The sequence below is a fragment of the Corvus brachyrhynchos genome, unplaced genomic scaffold (genome assembly GCF_000691975.1).
Source record: "Corvus brachyrhynchos isolate BGI_N302 unplaced genomic scaffold, ASM69197v1 scaffold85, whole genome shotgun sequence".
In the NCBI taxonomy this organism is placed as follows: domain Eukaryota; kingdom Metazoa; phylum Chordata; class Aves; order Passeriformes; family Corvidae; genus Corvus; species Corvus brachyrhynchos.
In genome coordinates, this window is record NW_008238634.1 from 492,695 (window position 1) to 499,857 (window position 7,163).

Consider the following 7,163-nt stretch of genomic DNA (forward strand, 5'->3'; position numbering starts at 1 on the left):
TCTTCCGAGGCTCTTTCATTCCTCCTGGCTCCTGCCCAGTATTGTCCCCGTGTGTCGTCGGAGGGTCCGGAGGGTGGAAATCCGCCCGTCTCCGGGCCCAGCCTTCCCTGCAAACTTGTGAACCTGCCTGGAGAATGGGATGAGTCCAAGGGATTATTTTTAGGAGTGCAAATTGGCCACTAAATCCAGCAGCTCCGCTTCCTTTTGTTCCCGTGGCCATTCATAAAATCCCCCTGTCGGGGTGTTATCGCTGGGAAGGGCTGCTGCCATCCCGAAACGTTGGAATCCCAGGGGTTTTGCACCAAATCGTTTTCAGGCCTTGTTTCTTTTTTTTTATTTTCCAAGGGCTGTGCCGTGGCGAGAGAAACTCGGGATTTCCCTAGAATTTAGCGGAGCCTTCCCTGCGGGCAAAGATCCAGCGGGTGACTAAAGCCAGGCCGGGAGTGCGGCTTGGGGGGACTTTCCAGAGCTGTCACCCCACACGTGGTGATGCTGATCCTCAGCGTCCCCTCTGGCCAGCCCTTTGCAGGAAGGAATTTTCCCAGTATCCAACCTTGCACAACTTGAGGCCGTTCCCTCTCCTCCCGTCCCTGTTCCTTGGGATAAGATCCCGAATTCCCCCCGGCTGCCCCCTCCTGTCAGGGAGCTGTGCCTCCTTTGCTCCAGGCTCCCTCGGCCGCTCCTGGTGCCCAGAAACACAAATTTTCTGAGGTTTTAACGAGGCCCTTGGAAGAAATTCCTTGGGGAAGAGGAGAAAAGTCAACCCCGTGTAATTCCAGCGTGGCTTCAAAGCAGGTGGAAAGCCAGAGGTGGAAAGCCAGAGGTGGAAAGCCAGAGGTGGAAAGCCAGAGGTGGAAAGCCAGAGGTTTTCCTCCCAATAAACGATGAATGTTTGCAGCTGGAAAGCCGGGAGATCTCTCTGTGCAAAAAGCTTTGTGGAGCCCTTTCCCTGGAAATCTGGGCTATCAGGAATACAAGAACCTATAAACAGGCAATAATGTGAAGCTGAAAATAATCCAGGCTGGACAGATTTGGGTTTTGTTGGTCTCAAACCTCTCTCCATTACAAACTATCCTCGCTGCCATAAATCCTTCCAGCAGATTCCTCTCCTGGATTCTTTTTTTTTCCCCAGTAACTGTTTGACTTTTGCAGATAAAAAGAGAAAAAACCAAATTAAATTGCTGCTTTTAACTTGCAAGATCAACCCAGTTAAATGTGAGGCGAGGAGCTTGGAATTGGTTCTGTCCCCTGGGTGGGACATCCCAGGAGACCTGGAGGTGTCACTTGGGGTGGTTGTGTCTCACGGAGAGGTCCAAGCAGGACTCTTGGATCTGTAATAATTCCCAGAAATCCAGGTCTGGGGAGCACCTAAATTAAGATTTACCTTCCCTGTGCTCCGTGTGTGGATCCCTTTCCTTGTCCATCACCAATTCCCTGCGGGTGCTCTCCAGCCCCTCACCCCAAGGACCCCCAATTCCCAGAGCAAATCCTCTTTTCCGGTGAAACCAATGACAGCTCTGCTCCTGTTTTCACTTAGGCCACGATTTCCCCCTCCGTGCCTTTCACAATTCAACAACAAACATCATGTTCCAATTCCTGGTGCCTTTTCTCTTTGGGAACGCTATTGTCCGAACCCCACGTCTTCCCAGGGGTCGGAATGTTTCTTTCTCTTTCAGTATTCCTTTCCCACGAGGCGGAATTGAAACCTCCCCAAAATAAATTACTTGGGCTGCGCTTGTCCGTGGCTGCTGCTGCTGGAAGCTCCTTGGGTTTTTGTCGTCCATAACAATTCCCTGCTGGCGGGTGGAAGCGGCTGCTCCACCAGCGGTGGGATGGGTTCTGGATGTGGACGCACTGGGAATTGCCACCGGTTTTCCATAGTTTTGTGTCTTTTTCCGAAGTCCCCAGCACGACCGGGTCCGACCACTGTTTTGTGTCCCACTGGAGCATCTTGTCCTGTCCTCCAGGTGGACAGTGGTGGGACACAAGTGCAGCCTCTCGTTGTCACCTCTGCTGAGGAGCTGCGGTGTCCAGACAGGGCAAGGAGCTGCTTGAAGGAAGTTTCTTCCAAGGTTTCGGAGTTGGAGGCGCGATCTGGTACAAATCAAAGCAGGGCCAGTTTGTGGAAGGTGTTGGGTCAAAGGTTGTTCATTCCAGGTAGCAAGAGCACTGCGAGGAGGAACATCAGACAGCAGTTGTGAGGCTAAGGAGGGATAATGGAGCTTGGAGAGCTGTTTTCACCTTGGTTCTGAAACCATTCCCTCCTTCTTCCCCGGAAAACCAGAGCGGGCACTCAGGGACTTGGACATGGCCCTCAGCAGGGTTCAGGGCAGGAGTGCTGCTTCCAGCTGGGAAAGCACCAAACTGACTGAATTCCTGCTTTTTCATGCCCCATAAAACTCATCACAAGCACTTGGCCATAACCACGTGGCATCGGCGTCCCTCCCGCGGGGATCTGAGTGTCCCCAGAATCCCACCGCGAGCAGACCTCGGCCCAGCTGGGTGTGCTTGGAGAAACGAGGACTGAAATGGTGCTGAGCATCCTCAGGGACACAAGAACTCCCTAATTTAGGCTTTTGTTGAAGGAAAGGTTTGGTTCTCTATGGAATGTTCCCCACCAACCCTGGCACCATCTCATCTGCTGGGATGGTACTGGCAGAGGAAAGTCCTCTCCAATCCATCTTGGCGGAATCCAAATCCATCCAGTCCCACCAAACCCATCTTGGTGCTCCGCCCTGTCCCTGGGAGGAAATCTGATGGTGGATCAGAGGGAAGGAGTGGATTTTTCTGGGATGGAATCCCAGAACCACCCTGGTTAGAAGGGACCTTGAGGGCTCATCTGATCCAGCCCGGTGTGGGGAAGGAGCGCCTGGAAGGAACCCTGTCGTGCGTCCCAAAAGCCTCCAGCAATGGGGTCTCCACCACATCCACAGGGAAGTTGTCCCAGTGGAAGATGGGTCTCACTCCATGGAATTTCTTTCTTGTGTGGAGATCGAACCTTTCCTGTGGCACCTTGGAGCCTTTGCTCCTTGAGAAGAGAGATCTTCCTCCTCCTCCTCCTCCTCCTCCTCCTCCTCCTGGTAGCCACCCCTAAAGGGCTGGAAAACCACGATGAGGGGACGTCTCTTACGCAACCGAATCCCTTCCCTTTTCCTGGCAAAACTGGTGCATTCCCATGGGAATTTCCTGCAGGTCAGGAGCTTTTGGTGCAATTCCCTGTTGGGGGATGCTGGGTCACACGGGGCACTCACAGCCCCTGGATCCCTGGCCATGTCCAAGGCCAGGCTGGACATTGGGGCTTGGAGCAGCCTGGGACAGTGGGAGGTGTCCCTGCCCGTGGGGGTTGGATCTGGGTGGGCTTTAAGGCCCCTTCCCACCCAAACCATCCCACGATTCCATGGCTGTGACACGGGCGCGAGCGTGCAAAGGCCGGTGGTGGCTTTGATCCGGTTCCAGGAGCTCTGGCAGGGCTCGCAGGCTGTGTTTGGAATCAGTTTGGATTCACATTCCAGTACTCCTGGCTTGGCTGGGAGGATTTGATCCAGATTCTGTCGTCAGACAGAACAAACTGTCCCCGCTCTCCTTCGCATCTGGAGGGGGACGCGGAGTCAAACGGTGGCCTGGTGTCCTCCTGCAGGGACCTTCCAGCCATCCTCTCCCTGTGCTTGAGGCGAGGGGCATAAAAATTTGTCTGCTTGGATAAAAAGGACGTTTTTGAAGAGTTTGAGGTGCTGACATTGCAAGGGGGGTGGAAAGGAAGTGGTTTTGAGGTAGAGCTGGTGGTTGGACTTGATGATGTGAAAGGTCTTTTCCAGTTTAAACGATTCCATGAAATGGGGGGAAAGTTCTTCCTAGGGGAGCCTGGGGCAGGGCTGGGAACCGGCTCCCGGTTTAATTCTTTCATTCCAGCATTTCCTTCTCTTGAATTCTGATTTCACTTTGAATACAAGCGCCTCTGTGCGTATATATAGGATTTTAATTTCTTTTTAGCACCTTTCTTTCAGCATTTTATTTAAATTATCCTCCACTTCCCCATTTTTATAAAGCTCCACCTGCACCTCTCCCTGCTCCTGCTCAAGGTGTTCCTGGAACTCCAGGAAGCTGCAGGTCCCCAACCCTGAGCGTGTCTGCAGCTTCCTGATCTTATCCCACTCCCACATCATCGTGGTGAAAGCTCCTCTTTATTTTTCCCTCCTCTTTTTTCCCTTTCCCTCCTCTCCTTTCCCTTTCCCTCCTCTCCTTTTCCTTCCCCCCCCACCCCACAGTGGATGTGCTGTCGAGTTTGATTTATGGCCTTGAAAGGGAGACTCCAGTTTAAAGAATTAATGGTATTTGCATATTTGATTTGGAAACTCCCCCGGCAGACCCGCGGCAGCCCCGCGCCGCCGGCTTTTTCCTTTCCCTTTCTTTTCTTTCCCCCTCAGCCCGTTCAGATTTAGCAGCAGAGGTGAAAAGTTGAAGCAGTAAAACCAATAAAACCACATTTATGTGACAGATAAATCGTCTGGAGGCAGCTCTCCCTGAGCCTTTGGGCTTCCTCCTGCAGGACCTCTCCCCTCCGGAGCGCGACCCACGGCCGGGCTGGGAGCGCCGGCAGCCGGGGCCAAAGGTGCCGGCCCCGGCCGTCCTCGGACCTGCCGAGCCAAAAAAGATGGATGTGGGCAAACAGTTGGAAAATACACAGCCCATCTGTCACTGTCGGGAGGCACCCGGGGGGAGCCTGGCTCTGGGAGAGCTCCGGGAAGGTCCAGGCTGAGGTGGGAGCGTTGGGAGTCATGGAATCAGTGAGGCTGGGAAAGCGCTCAGAGATGGAGTCCAGCCTTCATTCAGCTCTGCTGGGGCCAGCACTGCCCCGTGTCCCCAGTGCCACATCCACAGAGCTCCGAAATCCCTCCAGGGATGGGCACTCCATCAGGCTGGACAGCCCTTTCCAAGAGGAATATTCCCAATATCCACCCTGCCCCTCCCCTGGCCCAGCCTGAGGCCGTTCCCTCTCCTCCTGTCCCTGTTCCCTGCCAGCAGAGCCCGACCCCCCCGGCTGCCCCCTCCTGTCAGGGACTTGTGCAGAGCCACAAGGTCCCCCCTGAGCCTCCTTTGCTCCAGCCTGAGCCCCTTTCCAGCTCCCTCAGGAATTCTCCAGCCCCTTCCCAGCCCCGTTCCCCTCCCTGGACAGCTCCAGCCCCTCAGGGTCTCTCTTGGTGGAAGAGGCCCAAAACTGCCCCAGGATTTGAGGTGTGCCCTGGTCCTGCTGCCACCCTGGTGCTGGGACAGCCCAGGTGCCCTTGGCCTTCTTGGCCACCTGGGCAACACCTGGGCTTGTGTAGAGCCGCTGCCGATGGTTCCAGGTCACTGGAGTTTCTCTGGCAGTGGGAAGCCATTCCCTGCCTCCTGGCCCTCCAGCCCTTGGCCCCAGTCCCTCTGCAGCTCTCCTGGAGCCCCTTTAGGCCCTGCAAGGGGCTCGCAGCTCTCCCTGGCTCCTTCCCTTCTCCAGGGCAACATTCCCAGCTCTCCCAGCCTGATCCAGAGCAGAGGGGCTCCAGCCCTGGGAGCAGCTTCGTGTCCCTCTAAGCTCCAGCACTGGTCCTGAGCCTCTGCCAGAACAATTCCCAACGTTTTAATCTCATCTTCTCCAAACTCCTTCCTAATCCTCACCTCTTTATATCCTTTCTTTCCTCATCCCTTTCCTCCTGGCTCTTTTTCCCCCCTCCCCACCAACAGCTACCTGGCCGCTCCGGCCGCGCACTTTCCATGGCAAGAACTCGTTGGGCTTTGTTTGGGATTTGCCCGAGGCACGTTCAGCCTCCAGGGGCCACCAGCAAGAGGCCTTTGGTGCGTTGTGGGGGTTCCCTTTGAGCCTCTACAGCCATGCGACTCCTCCCAGCAGCCGCCAAACCCCGCGGAAGCGTTTTGGCCCCGGCGCTCGGCCTGAAAAGCGCCTGTGAAATCATATTTAAGGTTGTCTCTCTCGAAGGTGCCCCTTGGAAAAACCTCCCGCCAATGATGTTCAGCTCGGGTTTGTAGTTTAACACAAAGGCCCCGCCGGACAAAGCCGAGTGGGACCCGGGCTGGAAAAGCCCTCTTAGGTCCCAGCTAATCCGTCCCCCCCGCCAGCCCGGGGGATTGTTCCCGACAGCTTGTTTTCCTTGCCCTGACCTACATAGTCAAAAAGAATCTTGTCGCACATTTTTGTTTTGTATCTGGAGGTCTCGGAGGAGCTAAATCCCCTTCTTGGCGGGGCAGGATGCGTTGTTAAACAGCGCCGGGGCCTCCAGGAAAACCATGGAGACGCGGGGACAATGAGGCCTCTATGGGCCCCGCTTGGCCGTGGGACGGGCCCGGCCTCTCCCAGCTCCAGTGGTGGGCGCCGGGACGCGCCGAGCGGGCGATGAAGACGTCCACGCGCTTGGCAGCCTGTCCCCAAATAGAGTGGTCACAGCAGCGCTCCAAGACGGGATCTTTGGGAGGGGGGAAAGGCAGGAGCTCTTAATTAACCTGCTGTGGACGGTGCTGAGGTGAAGGCGGCATCCCGGGAATCCCGGGCTGTGCCCCTGTGGGTGGGGTGGAGAAGCCAAGTCCTCGTTGAGGTGAGGAGATCCACATGTGGGGAAGGCATGGGAGCACCTGGTTTTTAAGGACAATAAGGGTGGGAGCGGTGTGGGAAGAGGGCATTTAGGCAGCCTGGGCTGTCGTTTGCCCGTCCCTCACCTGGCTGGGAGGAGTGGGGTCATCCGTGGAGATGAAGGGCTGCAGGTGGGAATTTTGGCGGTCCGGAGCAGGGACTGTCACGGATGGCTGAGTTAATCCCTTTCCTTCCCCTGCTGCCAAGGCCTGGTGGTTTCTCTTACCGATGTCTGGAAAGCACCTGGGACTCCCAGGCTCCGGGAGCTGCGCTCACCCAGAATAACCCCGGAGCTCCTCGGGGAGCTCTGGGCGCTGGAGGCGCTTCCAAAGCACTTGGAGGGTGTTGGGATGGAGCAAGGGTGATGAGAACTCCGTGGGGGATGGTCAGAGCGGCGCTGGGGGTTGTTTGGGGACAGAAGAAGTTCGTGGTGACTTTGACCCCAAAAGTTTCCTCCTGCTGGAGCTGAGGGCGTCAGGGAGCTGCGCTTGTTTGTCACCCACGTCCCCGCGGCGCCTCAGACCTCAACTCCCCAACAAACGGG

The 7,163-nt window shown here is 56.1% G+C and overlaps 1 protein-coding gene across 8 annotated transcripts in view; it reads left to right on the forward strand.

Annotated features, from left to right (window-relative positions):
• The window catches only part of EXOC6B (exocyst complex component 6B), a 234,165-nt gene that overhangs the window by 216,775 nt on the left and 10,227 nt on the right, over positions 1-7,163 (forward strand). The window lies entirely within an intron of this gene.